We start from the raw sequence: 16325 nt of genomic DNA on the forward strand, positions 1-16325 counted from the left end.
CATTTATTGAATGCATCTAACAGCCCATCTGGAGTTTGCATCAGGGCAGAACAAGTAAATTACACTAAATACAGGTGGTGGCTCTTGTTCAGCCATGATCTCACATTGGCACTATTTCACAGCGGACCATTCCTCTTCCAAATGTGAACTGTGAGCTACCTTGTGATTGGTCAAGGAGTTTGATTACATACAGGCTCAACTGCTCTTTCTGAGTACCCTGGATGTCTTCATCAAATTTACACGAATCTGAATATAAAACCTGAATAAGTGTATTAAAAAAATGTATGTAATTTTTTGTAATTCAAGTTCAAAACTGCAAATTCAAGTTCAAGTAAACATGTTCAAATTAAATTTCTCAAATTCAAGTTCAAGTCCCAATGGCACATATTTCATTCCATAGTAAAGATAGTGATGACCGTGTTTGGAAATTTTAATCAAACATTAATATTTTGTATTATTTATTGGTCCCAGATCTGTCTAAATATTATTTAAGTTTCTGTGTGACCTGGCAGGAAATGGTTATGTGTTTAATGTACGTTTGTCGCTCATGAAATCCACACATTTTAACTTTTATTTGAACGCTGCCTTAATTAACTTATCTTTAGAAGTGTAAGAAAACTCCATCGGACCAGAACCTTCATTTCAGAAATTTAGCAAGCAAAAATGTCATCCTGGACTCTTAGGCATTGTTGAATTGTGAAAACCCCAAAATAAAAAAATAAAAAATAAATTAAAAAAAAAAAAAAAAGTTTTTCTAAGGTCTTTTCACACACTCATTTCCTGATTTTGACACATTGTTGCCATGGTAAGTATCTACCTAAACTCTGACTGTTTGGAACCTGAAGCCTCATTTAACCTGTCCTGACATCTATCTAGGACTACATGCTGCCTGCAAGGTGCAGAGATGGATGGATGGATCCATGAATGGATGAATAAATGATTGCACGGATTAGAGGATGAAGGTGTCCTACTGCTCTTATCCGGGTGGATAACTCCGAACAAAAAGAGGTTCTTTTCTCCTCATTAAGTTAATGGCAGTATGACTGATGTACCTGAGCAGCAGGTAAGACGTTCAGATTCCAGAGCATGAGGGGTTGGATTAATCTTTACGCTGAACACACACACGGACACATCGGCTCCTTCCCTGTTTGTCTTTAGTCAATGTTGCATCTCGTTATAATTGCTGGATGCGGTTAGCTAAAGAGGCAGCCCCCAGTGTGTTTAAGGTGGGGTTGGCAGGGCTGTTCATAAATTGCAAATGTGTGCAAGTTCAGTGTCAGAGGTATTTAAAGATGTGATATCAGGGCTCCAAGTGTGATTTCTCACTCTCTGGTTCTCAAGAGTTCAGCCAGTACTGCAGCTGCCATCCAGCTATCTTTGACCTTTGTGGACCTGATCTGACAAAATACCAATTCACACACCTAGAGTAAGTCAAGTGAGGTTTATTTATTTATTTTAAAATTATTATTATTTTATATTATTTATTTGCAAAAAATAAATAAATAAATAAATAAATAATAAAAAAATGTTTTTGTGCTTTAAACACTAATCTTGCAATCTATGGGTGCAATCAGACTATGGTGTGTTCACATATAATTTCACAAAATACCTGATGGTCTAAATTAATTCATAACTGTAAATGAGATGTGAAATACAATCAGGTTTGTTTGAGGACTACAATAGAGGACTGGAACAGAGCTCAACGGTAGGGTTAAGTACAAATTGGAATTTAAAATCTTCATAGTTAAATTGATTTTAAGTAATAACATAAAGCTTTCAAGAGAGCCCTACCATGAGCTACAAAGTTTTTAAACAATAGTGTATGCTTCTGTAGAACCCCAACTGAGATGCAATATCACTGGTAACAGTAATGGCTCATCTGAGATCTGGAGCACAGCGTTAAGACATTACTAGTGCTTTTGTTTTTGTTGTTGTTTTTTTTTTTTTAACAACTGTTTACCTGTAGGCTGCACATCACCACTGATGCCTGCTGGGGGCGTTGTGAGACCTGGGAAGTATGACTTTTACTACTGAGAGAGAGAGAGAGAGAGAGAGAGAGAGAGAGAGAGAGAGAGAGAGAGAGAGAGAGAGAGAGAGTGAGTGAGTGAATGAATCAGCAAATAGAAGAAAATTGTCCACATATTTGCTATATCAGGCCTGGACTAAATCAGAGTGACATTTTGTGTACGTGTACAGCATCATAGTGTCTAAGACAAATTTTCCTTCTGGGACAGTTGAGTATTTTTCAATTTCAATGAACTTTCAATACAGCGTGTTTGGCTTTGGAATAGACATTTGGGAGATTATTAGACTTCTGATGTGTTTTTAAGATACAATGTTAATAAATATTAAACTTTAAAGATGCTTTTAAGAGTATACATTAGTCTATCTAAATTAGTGCACAGTTGAAAAGTCCTTATTATGACATCACCTTCTCCTCAGCTGTCAATCAGAAGCCTGTTCTGGACCCGCCCTTCATCGAGTCATACCAGCGAGTGTGCACCTACAACGAAACATGATTAGTGACGCTGAAGCTGCCAAACTGCTCAGCGCATGTGGACCCGTATTTCACCTATCCATTGGCTCTTCGGTGTGACTGTGGGGTTTGTCTCACCAGTACCACTGAATGCATCACCTCCATCTGATATCCAGGAGAAACCAACCTCCGCTTTTATTCTTTTGAAACATTTAAATGGTTGAAAAGTGTATACCAATCATTGTGTGTGCAGAATTAAATAAAGTTGATCAGATAATGTTTACAGTATGTACACGTTAAAGAGTTCAACTTCGCTTTTAAATGGTCCATGTACGGCACATTTTTTTTCTCATACTGTTGTTATTTTCCTCCTTTTTCCAAAAATAAAATAAAATAAATAAATAGAGCAAAATGTAATAAAACTGCAAACTTCAACTGTGCTCTTTTAAAACAAAAAACAGAACAAGGAATTTTGGAGCCGTAGGGACAATAGCTATAAAATTACATATACTGTAAGTCCATGTTTAATGTAAGTTTTCATGTAAAATAAGCTGTGTTTCAGACCTGTGAGAAGATTACATAGGCAATGGTCTACCTTGTGACTGTTACGTGTGCGTGTGAGTTTGTGTGTGTGTTAGATACAGTGTGTGAGAGAAAAACTCTTCCAGATCTCATGGGCGTATCAGTGGGATGCCCAACCACCTGCTCAGGGTGCAAATGCTCTCCTGACTTATCTTTTAATGTAATTCATGGTCATATATTTACCACTTGCTCTGACTTTCTCTCTCTTTCTCTCCTCCTCTGAGTTTCTCTTCACACCCCTTCTGTCCAGTGAAGGCCTGAGAAAAAAAATAAAAAATAAATAAAAAACAGTCACAGACTTATGCTGGCCTTATACAAAAAAATTGCCTGCTGTATTACCAAGTTCATATATTTTGATTATATCTGTATTTTGATTTGACCGAAATAGCCATTTTTTATTTTTATTTCACTTAGGCAGCACCTCTACATTAAAAAAACAAACAAAAAAACAACAATATCTATATATGATAGGTGGTTTCAAAAAAATATGTTGTGCAATATGAAAATCGTGCCACCATAGAGAGTTCTGTCTATGTTGCTTACATCAGAATTTGTCACTGTGACTTAAATGCAGTGTTGGGTAAGTTACTCAAAAAAGAAATCCACTACAAATGGCTAATTTCTCCTCTAAAATTGTAATTAAATTACACTACTCATTAGTTAATGGAAAAGTGATCATATTACTTTAATCTACTTACACAACTTTAAAATGTAATGTATTACACTACTTTTGGATTTAAAGTAATTAGATTACAGTACCTAATTACTTTGTAATCAGATAACACCCAATATTGCTTAAAAGGGCTGGGCTGATGATGAACATTTTCTTCATTTAAAGTATTTGTATATTTATTAACATTTGGTTTCAACAGCAAGCCCACAACCCTACCAGCCCATTCTCTCTCTTTCATTTGCTGATCACACACAGAGGTTAAATTGGGATTTCAGAGGTGGGGGAACTCTAAAATCGGGTTCAAGAAGCGGAACTCGTGTCTATGCGGGGGCGTGGTCTGGTGCCGCTCTCGTATATGCTGCCTCTACCAGTGTCTGCAACAGACTAGAGTGAAGCAAAATGAGCTTGAATTATTTTTGAACAAGTACACTTGCTAAATAGAGATGGAATGTGTCAAGGGCATCAAACAAAAACTGCATCGGAGAATACAATAAATGGGATGGTTTGACAAACAAGTATTTTTTTTCTTTTTGGAATCAATGGTGCCGGAACGCCGTTCCAAACCGTACTGGCCCAATTTAACCCCTGATCACACACAAACAGTAGAAACCCATATTATGAAAACCTATGAGCGCAGGGGAATATGTAATTTTCTCATCATCAGAGTCTTACAGCACTGAAGGCTAAATCTTCCAATGCTGCTTTACTGTGAGATCACATGTGCCAGCAGCAGTCCTTGCATGATGAATTATTTAAAATCTTGCTAATGTGAAAATGATGAGAAAACATTCTCTTTTGCTTCTCTGGTATCATAATGAGCAGCAGATGCACATGATTATTACCTTTCCCATTATCACCCTCAGCATGGTGTTACGTAACACATTGGAGGTCATATTCAGCAACTTTCGCACCAGAAATAGAATTTATTTAGGGCCAACTGCTGTATATGTTATCATTACTTCACACATATGAGGAGAATTGTTTGTGCTGATATAAATTTGTTTTTTTCAAGAGAAAGGGGATGAAATGGGGCAACTTCTACAACAGTGGCTCTCAGCTGGTTTTCATTCATGACCCAGATTTTATATTGGATATCAAATGGTGATCCAACACAGTAACAAAACTGTCCATCTAACAAAAGTAGACAAAAATGTCCTTCATGAGTTTGGGCCAAAATGGACATCTGGTTTTTGACATCAACACTAAAAAACATAGTAAGTTTTTTCTCATCCCTTTTAAAAGTCGATAAGCCAATTTATTTTGCAATCCTAACCATGCACGATTACAGAATATAGTAAGATACATTCTATGAATTGCATTAAGCATTGTATCTTATCTGCTGTCTGTGATCCAATCAGAACAGACCCACCAACTGAGAATCACTGCTTTTACTAATCAGGAACTATATCATCTAGTGGAAGAATGGCAAACCCTATTGTTTCCTGCCTCCTCTGAACTGTCATATCCAATAAAAAGGCAAAGCAAGAATATATATTGTAGGCTATATATACACTGATGAGCCAAAACATTATGACCACTCACAGGTGAAGTGAATAACGTTGATCATCTCCTAACAAGGGCCATGTCAAGGTCTTGGTAGATTAGATGGTAAGTGAACAATCAGGAGTAAAGAATTGAGTGACTTTGACAAGGGCCAGTTGACTGAGTCAGAGCACCTCTGAAACGGCAAGGCTTGTGGGGTTCTCTCGGTCAGCAGTGGTGATTACCTACCAACAGTGGTCTGAGGAGGGACAAACCACAAACCGGCGACAGGGTGTTGGGTGCCCAAGGCTCATCAATGCGCAAGTGCAACAAAGGCTATCCCGTCTGGTCCAAACCGACAGAAGGTTTATTGTGGGAGACAAGTCACTGAAAATTGTAATGACGGTTACGGGAGGAATGTGTCACAACAGACAGTGCATCGCACCCTGCTGCGTTTGGGGCTGCGTAGCCACAGACCAGTCAGAGTGCCCATGATGACCCCTGTCCACCTTCGAAAGTGCCTATAATGGGCACGTGAGCGTCGGAACTGGACCTTGGAGCATTGGAAGAAGGTTGCCTGGTCTGATGAGTCCCATTTTCTCTAACATCCCGTGGACAGCCGTGTGCGTGTGCGCCGTTTACCTGGGGAAGTGATGGCACCAGGATGCACTGTGGAAAGACGAAAAGCCGGTGGAGGGAGTGTGATGCTCTGGACAATGTTCTGCTGAGAAACCCTGGGTCCGGCCATTCATGTGGATGTTAATTTGACATGTGCCACCTACCTAAACATCATTGCAGACCAGGTAAATCCCTTCATGGCAATGGTATTCCCTGATGGCAGTGGCCTCTTTCAGCAGGATAATGCGCCCTGCCACAATGCACACATTGTTCGGGAATGGTTTGAGGAACATGATGAAGAGTTCCAGGTGTTGTCCTGGCCTCAAATTTCCCCAGATCCCAATCTGATTGAGTATCTGTGGGATGTGCTGGACCAACAAGTCCGATCCACAGCGGCTCCACCTTGGAACTTACAGGACTTTAAGGATCTGTTGCTAATGTCTTGGTGCCAGATACCACAGGACACCATCAGGGGTCTTGTAGAGTCCATGCCTCGGTGGGTCAGTGCTGTTTTGCCAGCACGCGGAGGACCAACTGCATATTAGGCAGGTGGTCATAATATTTTGGCTCATCAGTGTGTATACAATATATATATATATATATATATATATATATATATATATATATATATATATATATATACAGTGTGCTCAAAAGTTTGCATACCATTGGAGAATTGGTCATATATGTACCATTTTTAAAGAAAACATGAGTGAGCAGGCAAACACATTTCTTTTATTTCTTATGGGATTCATATTCAGCTGTAGGTTATAACAGAATGGCACAATCATAAAACAAAACATGGCAACAAAGAAAAAAATGAAATTACCCCTGTTCAAAAGTCTGCATACCCTTAGTTCTTAATACTGTGTATTGCCCCCTTTAGCATCAATGACAGCGTACATTCTTTTGTAATAGCTGTCTATGAGGCCTCAAATTCTTGCAGGTGGTATAGCTGCCCATTCGTCTTGGCAAAATGCCTCCAGGTCATGCAAAGTCTTTGGTCATCTTGCATGAACTGCACGTTTGAGATCTACCCAGAGTGGCTCAATGATATTAAGGTCAGGAGACTGTGATGGCCACTCCAGAACCTTCACCTTTTTCTGCTGTAACCACTGGAGGGTCAACTTGGCCTTGTGCTTAGGGTCATTGTCATGCTGGAAAGTCCAAGAGCGTCCCATGCGCAGCTTTCGTGCAGAAGAATGCAAATTGTCTGCCAGTATTTTCTGATAACATGCTGCATTCAACTTGCCATCAATTTTCACAAGATTCCCCGTACCTTTAGAGCTCACCCCCCCAAAACATCAGTGAGCCACCACCATGCTTCACAGTGGGGATGGTATTCTTTTCACTATAGGCCTTGTTGACCCCTCTCCAAACATAGCGCTTATGGTTGTGACCATAAAGCTCTATTTTGGTCTCGTCACTCCAAATTACAGTGTGCCAGAAGCTGTGAGATGTGTCAAGGTGTTGTTGGGCATATTGTAACTGGGCTTTTTTGTGGCATTGGTGCAGTAAAGGCTTCTTTCTGGCAACTCGAACATGTAGCTCATTTTTGTTAAAGTATTGTCGTATTGTGCTCCTTGAAACAAACACACCGTCTTTTTCCAGAGCAGCCTGTATTTCTCCTGAGGTTACCTGTGGGGTTTTTTTTGTATCCCAAACAATTCTTCTGGCAGTTGTTGCTGAAATCTTTCTTGGGCTTCCTGACTGTGGCTTGGTATCAAGAGATCCTCGAATTTTCCACTTCTTAATAACTGATTGAACAGTACTGACTGGTATTTTCAAGGGTTTGGAGATCTTTTTATATCCTTTTCCATCTTTATAAAGTTCCATTACCTTGTTACGCAGGTCTTTTGACAGTTCTTTTCTGCTCCCCATGGCTCAGTATCTAGCCTGCTCAGTGCATCCACGTGAGAGCTAACAAACTCACTGACTATTTATAAACAGACACTAATTGCAATTTAAAAAGCCACAGGTGTGGGAAATTAACATTTAATTGCCATTTAAACCTGTGTGTGTCACCTTGTGTGTCTGTAACAAGGCCAAACATTCAAGGGTATGTAAACTTTTGATCAGGGCCATTTGGGTGATTTCTGTTATCATTATGATTTCAAACAACTATGTGATAATAAATGTCTTCATATGATCACTTTCATTAAATAAAAGACAGTTTTAATCGCATGATCAGTCATATTTTCAAAATCAATGCCAACATTTCACAATTTCTGCCAGGGTATACATACTTTTGAGCACAACTATATATATATATATACACACACTGGTTGCCAAAAGATTGGAATAATATACAGATTTTGCTCTTATGGAAAGAAATTGGTACTTTTATTCACCAAAGTGGCATTCAACTGATCACAATGTATAGTCAGGACATTAATAACGTGAAAAATTACTATTACAATTTGAAAAATTTAAACTACTTCAAAGAGTTCTCATCAAAAAAATCCTCCACGTGCAGCAATGACAGCTTTGCAGATCCTTGGCATTCTAGCTGTCAGATTGTCCAGATACTCAGGTGACATTTCACCCCACATTTCCTGTAGCACTTGCCATAGATGTGGCTGTCTTGTCGGGCATTTCTCATGCACCTTAGAGTCTAGCTGATCCCACAAATGCTCAGTGGGGTTAAGATCCATAACTCTCTTTTCAAATGATCTGTTGTCCAATGTCTGTGTTTCTTTGCCCACTCTAACCTTTTCTTTTAGTTTTTCTGTTTCAAAAGTGGCTTTTTCTGAGAGTCACGTGGTATCATGCGGGAGTCGGACGTGTGAACGGCGAACTCTGCGCACTTTGCTAGTTTTTAATTCAATACACCCTGCTACATAACTGTTTTATGAAGTCAACTTGTCAAAGAATTCAAAATCCTCAGGCTCTGGAGAGTGGTCATAATATTTTGGCTCATTAGTGTATATATAGCCTACAATATATATTCTGGCTTTGCCTTTTTATTGGATATGACAGTTCAGAGGAGGCAGGAAACAATAGGGTTTGCCATTCTTCCACTAGATGATATAGTTCCTGACTAGTACTACAGGAATACCTGGCTTATACCTGACAAGTGTTGTGCATCATAACTGTTACTATATTGTATTTTAGCTTGACTGGACTCTATATTTACCAATCAGAATCCAGGACCAGCACTGAGTATATAGTTTTATTTTATTTTTTTACCATAACACCCTGCTATTCTAAAGCAGTGATTCTCAGCTGGTGGGTCTGTTCTGATTGGGTCACAGACAGCAGATAAGATACAATGCTAAATGCAAATCATAAAATGTATCTTACTATATTCTGTAATTGTGCATAGTTAGGATGGCAAAATAAATTGGCTTATCGACTTTTAAAAGGGATGAGAAAAATGTACTATGTTTTTTAGTGTTGATGTCAAAAGCCAGACATCCTGCAACATAACTGTTTTATGAAGTCAACATGTCAAAGAATTCAAAATCCTATATAGTATATAGTTATTAAAAGACACTTATGTGCTCAAGGTGATACCCCAGACAGGGCCACAGACCAGGGACTCAGTTTGGACAGTGCGGTGGGAGAGATTCAGTGGCAACTGGCGAGCATGTCTGTAATGCTGACGAAGGTCGTGGCGGACTTGGAGGATCTTGCTGTATTATGTCGATCGATCACTGCGATGGAGACGAAATTCTCTAAGTTGGTTACAAGAATCGAGGAAGTCGAGAAAAGGATCGATTATCTGGAGTCATCAGAGGGGGAATTAGCTTGAGAATCGTAACTGGTGGAACAATGTCTGAATTGTTGGAATTCCTGAGCATTAGGAAGGCCGAGATATGGTAAAATTCCTAGACGAGCTCTTTCAGAGTCTGCTCATCATAATAGGCCATAATCTGGAAATCAAGCAAGCTCACAGAGTTCCGGCTCGGAGATCCGTGGAAGGAGACAGGCCCCGATCAATTCTCGCCAAATTTCTGAGATCATCCAATAAAGATCTCGTGTTACACGAGGCGAGGAGTAAAGGAAGGTTTTCATGGAAGAACCACAACATTTACTTGTTCCCAGACTTTGCGGATTCATCAAGAGAGAAATGTGATCAATTCAAGGAATGCAAGAAACTCTTATATCAACAAAAGGTCGCTTTTGCACTGATGTTTCTGGCCAAATTGAGAATGGATACTAAGGATGGCCGCAAAGTATTTACATGCCCACAGCAAGCATTGTCCTTCATAGAGACAATGGGGTGAGTAAGCCATTTGGTGATTTTCATGCTGTTGCCTAGTGGGCCTGACTCACTGAATGTTCACTTGACTGTCTGAGGAAGCTGGGCGCTTTTTTGTTTCTTTTTATGTTGGTTCCGCATAGCGGCTGGAGTTTTTTTTGTGGAATAACAATCCTTCAAGAAACGTTTGCATCGACGGAGGGTCACTTTGCACTGAAGTTACCGGCCAGGTTGAGAATTGAAGCTAAGGATGGCCGCAAAGTATTTACTTGTCCACAACATGTGATATCCTTAATAAAGCCTATGGAATGAGTAAGTAATTGTGTGGCGCTCACTTTGCAGTCTAGTGGACCTGAATCACTGAACATTCACTTGACCATCCGAGGAAACTGGGCGCCTGTTTTGTTTCTTTTTGTGCTGGTTCCACCTGGCGGCTTGAGTTTGTTTTGTGAGGTGGCACTCCTTCGGGATAGTGTGAATCTGCACGTTCTTTGTGTTTATGCCTCCTATTGGCTGGAGTGTGTTTTGTGGAGTATTCTTTGCAGGACATTGGAAGGATCAGGTCATCTAATGCACTCATGAACAGCCGGCTCACTGAACATTCGTTTGACTGTCCGAGGAAACTGAACGGCCCTTTTAATTTTTTTTTTAATTTTTTTATTTTTTTTTGTGATGGTTCCGCTACAGGCTGCAGTTTGTTTTGTGAAGGATCACACCTTCGGGACAGTTATGCGAAGGAATCTACACGTTCTTTGTGTTTATTCTGCCTATTGGCTGGAGTTTGTATTATAGATTTTCTTCTGTTATGTAATTCTGTCTCACAAAATTTTTACAGAAGCACCAGACTTGAGCAATCCGATGGCAAAGTTGTCACGGGGACACTCGTAGGCATACATGGACTGTTCGAGTTTAGAGGGATGGACGCCAGTTGGCGCTGTCATGCGTGGGGTTAATGCGCACATTTTTCATTTTTCTGTTTGTTTGGGGGGAAGTTCGGTGTTTGGCTATTGCTGTAATGTTGGAATGTGGTCTTTACAATTTTATTTTTGACATACAATCTATTTTTTCTCATATGTCAAAATGTCAATTGTTAATATGAGTGGATTATCTCTCTCCATGTGGAATGTGTATGGGTTGGGGCACCCCATAAAAAGAAAGGTTATTTCTTTTCTTAAACGAAGGAAATATGATATTATGTTTCTTCAAGAAATGCATCTTTCCTTGCAGGAAGCTGAAAAATTTGGGAAGATATGAGGTGGACATGCCTTCTTTAGTGCTGGCTCAAGTAAGAGCAGAAGAGTCATTACATTAATAAGTAAACATCTACAATTCAAATGTCTCAAACAGAGAAAAGATAAATTAGGAAGAGTCATTATTGTTTTCGCAGAAATTCAGGGGCAAAGGTTGATTTTGGCTAATATTTACGCACCTAACGCTGATGATCAGGGCTATTTTTATAGATCTTGAAGGGATATTGCAAGCTGCTGGCACCTCTCATGATATAATACTGGAGGAGACTTTAATCTATTGATGGATTCAGTCCTTGATCATAGTGAAGCAAAAGTGTGTAAGCCCCCTAGAGCAACATAGATGCTTCACAGGATGTGTAAAAATCTTGGTCTAACAGATATTTGGAGACTTTTAAACCCATCTGTAGGGACTATACATTTTTTTCATCAGTCCATAAGATTTATTCTAGAATAGTTTTTTTTAAGTCCCTCATTTCATCTGTTGTTGATTGCTCAATTGGAAACATCTTAGTCTCTGGTCACACCCTGGTGAGTTTAGAGGTGTTGCCACATACAGAGAAAAAGAAATCATATAGTTGGCACTTTAATGTATCCCTTTTGCAAAATCCTGATTTCCAACAAATGTTAAAGGCTGAAATCAATGTTTATATGGAGACCAACTGGTCCTCAGTACCCTCTGTGGGCGTGGCTTGGGAGGCACTAAAGGCAGTTCTTAGGGGTCGGATCATACAGAATGCCTCATTCATCAAAAAATCCAAAGCACGAGATCTTGTGGAGTTGGAAGGGAATATTAAAAGTACCAAGGATGGCCTCAGAGAACTGACCTGATTGAAATACAGATACAGTACTATTTTGTTATGGAAGGTGGAGGTTTGGTTATTTAGGGCAAGACAGTCATACTTTGAGTCAGGGGACAGAGCAGGGAAGCTATTGGCTAGATATATAAAGCAGAGAGAGTCTTTTTCTACCATTCCCTCAGTGAAATCTGCTAGTGGTGAAATTTTTACCTCGGCCATTGATGATATTAATGTTTTTAAAGAATTCTATCTTGATCTCTATAGCTCCACGTCTTCGTCTACGGATATTATTATTACAATATTAGGAATTTTGTGGAACCATTAGAACTCCCTTAACTGTCGATTAAGCAAAAAAATTATCTTGATTCTGAGATAAACTTGGAGGAGCTTGGCGAGGTAATTAAGGCCTTGCCTACAGGCAAGGCTCCGGGGCCAGATGGCTTTGCTGCTGATTTTTTTAGATCTTATGCTACAGAACTGGCTCCACTTTTGTCAGACGTTTATACAGAATCATTAAAGAATGGAAAGCTTCTGCCAACCATGACGCAAGGCCGGATCAGTCTGATTCTTAAAAAAGACAAAGATCCAAGCGAGTGTAGGAGTTATCGTCCAATTTCCCTGATCCAGCTATATGTTAAAATATTGTAAAACAATTTGGCTAACTGATTAAGTTATGAAATCTCTTATACATATAGATCAGGTGGGGTTTATTCGGGGCCGCAGCTCTTCTGATAACATTAGGCGTCTCATCAATATTATTTGGTCAGTGGCGAATGAACAGACTCCAGTCGCGGCCATCTCACTGGACGCTGATGGTAGAATGGGATTATCTTTTTAAGATTTTGGAAATATACGGGTTCGGGAATACTTTTATTGGATGAATTAAGTTACTTTATAGACAACCGGTAGCGGCGGTACCAACAAATGAATTAAGTTCAAATTGTTTTACTCTGTATAGGGGCACCCAGCAGGGTTGCCCTCTTTCCCCATTATTGTTCTGTCTTGCCCTGGAACCATTAGCAGCTGCAATAAGAAGGGAAGAGGATTTTCCAGGGGTGGTGGCAGGAGGTGTGGTGCATAAGCTTTTGCTTTACGCAGATGATATTTTATTATTCGTCTCCGAGTATTTGGACATTTTATTCCCAGAAAATGTGTCTGATTTAGTTCAAGTTAATTTTGATCCCTTAATAAAAAGGTTTTTGAGTGATGTGGGCAGGTGAGCTTCATTACATGTATCTATGATTGGGAAGGTTAATGTTATTAAAATGAATTGTATTCCAAAATTTAACTATATGCTACAATCTCTCCCTGTAGATGTCCCCAATTTGTTAGCATAGCAACGACCTTCATTTGGAATGGTAAGCATCCTAGATTACATTTTAATAAATTACATAGGGCGACTGACAAAGGTGGGCTAGGCCTACCCAAGATTTTATTTTATTATTATGTATTCGGTCTCAGAAATTTAGTTGAGGGTTCAGAGTATTGTATGTGATGTCTTGGGCACTCGAGTTTTGTTTTGCCCCAGACTCTGTATTTTGGGAGATGGGGCGGTCATCAATGTGGGGAATAAACATGTGGAGGATTGGGTCCTAACCAGTGTTATGATCGCCAGTTTTGAGGGGTTGGAAGTCGACTGGAGTGCCCCCATTTCAGGAGTTGTGCTTGGAGATGGGGAGGGTGGCGGCTCTCGAAGAAGGGTCATATAGAAGAATGGGGAATTTGGATTTGTTTGTTGGGAAATGAGGCAGATACTTGTGTTTTTGGAGGGTTCTTTGGGTGGAAAATTGGAGAGAGAGGGGTAGTTGTTGATGTGTGTGATTTTTATATTCTTTTTATTTGTTTTTGTTAGTTTTTTCTTTCTTTTGTATGTGCTCATGTGTGACCACAGGGGTGTTTGTTGAGGGTCGGGGTGGGGTTGGTGATGAGGAGGGGGAGGGGTGGTAGTGCGAGTTAAATGTTGATTTCGTCAACATTTCTTTACAACGAGTCTTTACTGTTGTACATGAAACTGGTGTTGAGTGGGTAGAATTCAATGAAGCTGTCAGCTGAGGACATGTGAGGTGTCTATTTCTCAAACTAGAGGCTCTGATGTACTTATCCTCTTGTTTAGTTGTATCTGGACCTTCCACATCTCTTTCTGTCCTTGTTAGAGCCAGTTGTCCTTTGTCTTTGAAGACTGTAGTGTACCCCATTGTATGAAATCTTCAGTCTTTTGGCAATTTCAAGCATTGTATAGCCTTCATTCCTCAAAACAATGATTGACTGATGAGTTTCTTCAATATTTTGACCTAATATTTACCTTAAGACATGCAAGTCTATTGCACACTGTGGCAACTCAAAAACAAACACAAAGACAATGTTTTTTTTTTTTTTTGGAATGCCCAATTCCCTATGCACTTTTAAGTCCTCGTGGTCATGCAGTGATTTGCCTCAGTCCGGGTGGCGGAGGACGAATCCCAGCTGCCTCCGTGTCTGAGACCGCCACCCCATGCATCTTATCACGTGGCTTGTTGAGCGCATTGCCACAGAGACATAGCGCATGTGGAGGCTTCACACCATCCACCGCGGCAACCACGCTCAACTCACCACACGCCCCACTGAGAACGATCCACATTATAGCAACCACGAGGAGGTTACCCCATGTGACTCTACCCTCCCAAGCAACCAGGCCAATTTGGTTGCTTAGAAGACCTGGCTGGAGTCACTCAGCACGCCCTAGGATTCGAACTAGTGAACTCCAGGGGTGGTAGCCAGTGTCTTTTACCACTGAACTACCCAGGCCCCCACACAAAGACAATGTTAAGCTTCATTTACGAACCAAATAGCTTTCAGCTGTGTTTGATATAATGGCAAGTGATTTTCTAGTACCAAATAAGCAATTTAGTATGATTACTCAAGGATAAGGTGTTGGAGTGATGAAATGGGGCCTGTCTAGGTTTGATAAAAATGACTTTTTTCAAATAATGATGGTGCTGTTTTTTACATCAGTAATGTCCTGACTATAATTTGTGAGTATACTATACTATGGCCACGGTCCAAATCACTGAGATCACATTTTTTTCCCAATTCTGATGGTTGATGTGAACATTAACTGAAGCTCCTGACCCATATCTGCATGACTTATCTAATCAGCCAACCACACAATTGGCTGATTAGATAATCACATGGATGATTGTTGGTGCCAGACGGGCTGGTTTGAGTATTTCTGTAACTGCTGATCTCCTGGAATTTTCACATAACACAGTCTCTAGAATTTACTGCCAAAAACAAATAAACATCCAATGAGCAGCAGTTCTGTGGATGGAAATGCCTTGTTGATGAGAGAGGTCAACGGAGAATGGCCAGACTGGTTCGAACTGACAAAGTCTATGGTAACTTAGATAACCATTCTGTACAATTGTGGTGAGAATAATATCATCTCAGAATGCTATTCTGAGATGCGGGTTGGCACTGTTTTGGTGGCACGAGGGGGACCTACACAATATTAGGCAGGTGATTTTAATGTTGTGGCTGATCGGTGTATATATACAGTACATATTGTGTATATACAGTATATATAGTTCACTGATAATGGAATATACTGTATATATATATATATATATATATATATATATATATATATATATATATATATATATATATATATATACACACACACACACACACACAGTATATATTTATAAAATTATCAGTGAACTCATACAACACTGATGAGGAGGGTTTGTAACTTTGAAACAATTTTGTGTGTGTGCGTGTTAGAGTTAAGAGAACATAAAATGACAAAAAGTGTGACAGCAAAAAAACTGTAGATCTTTAGCCAACTCAGCAAAAAGTGAGACAGAGAGAGAGAGAGAGAGAGAGAGAGAGATGAATGGATTGTAATAACAAAATCAAAAGGGCTTGATGCCAAAGTGCAGCACAGCCACCTGAAAACTGACTTCAGCCAAGAGCTTCATCTATCTTTCTATTGAAGATCAAACCAGCAGGACCACAGTACAGAAAGCTGCACTCTTAACATGTGCAGGTAGCTTTAACTCTCTGCTTCCTGGAAATGGTCAGAGAAAGAAGAGTGTATATTTGAGCATTTTTAAAGTGACTTCTGCATGGCTGACATAATTTTTAATTAATAAAAAAAAAAAAAAAAAAAAAAAAAAAACAGTTTCTCAGTAGCAACAGGACTGATTAAAAGAGTAAGCAGCCTACATGTACTGTATGTTAGAGCATGTGGACATACAGTATA

Source organism: Myxocyprinus asiaticus, chromosome 23 (genome assembly GCF_019703515.2).
Source record: "Myxocyprinus asiaticus isolate MX2 ecotype Aquarium Trade chromosome 23, UBuf_Myxa_2, whole genome shotgun sequence".
NCBI lineage: Eukaryota > Metazoa > Chordata > Actinopteri > Cypriniformes > Catostomidae > Myxocyprinus > Myxocyprinus asiaticus.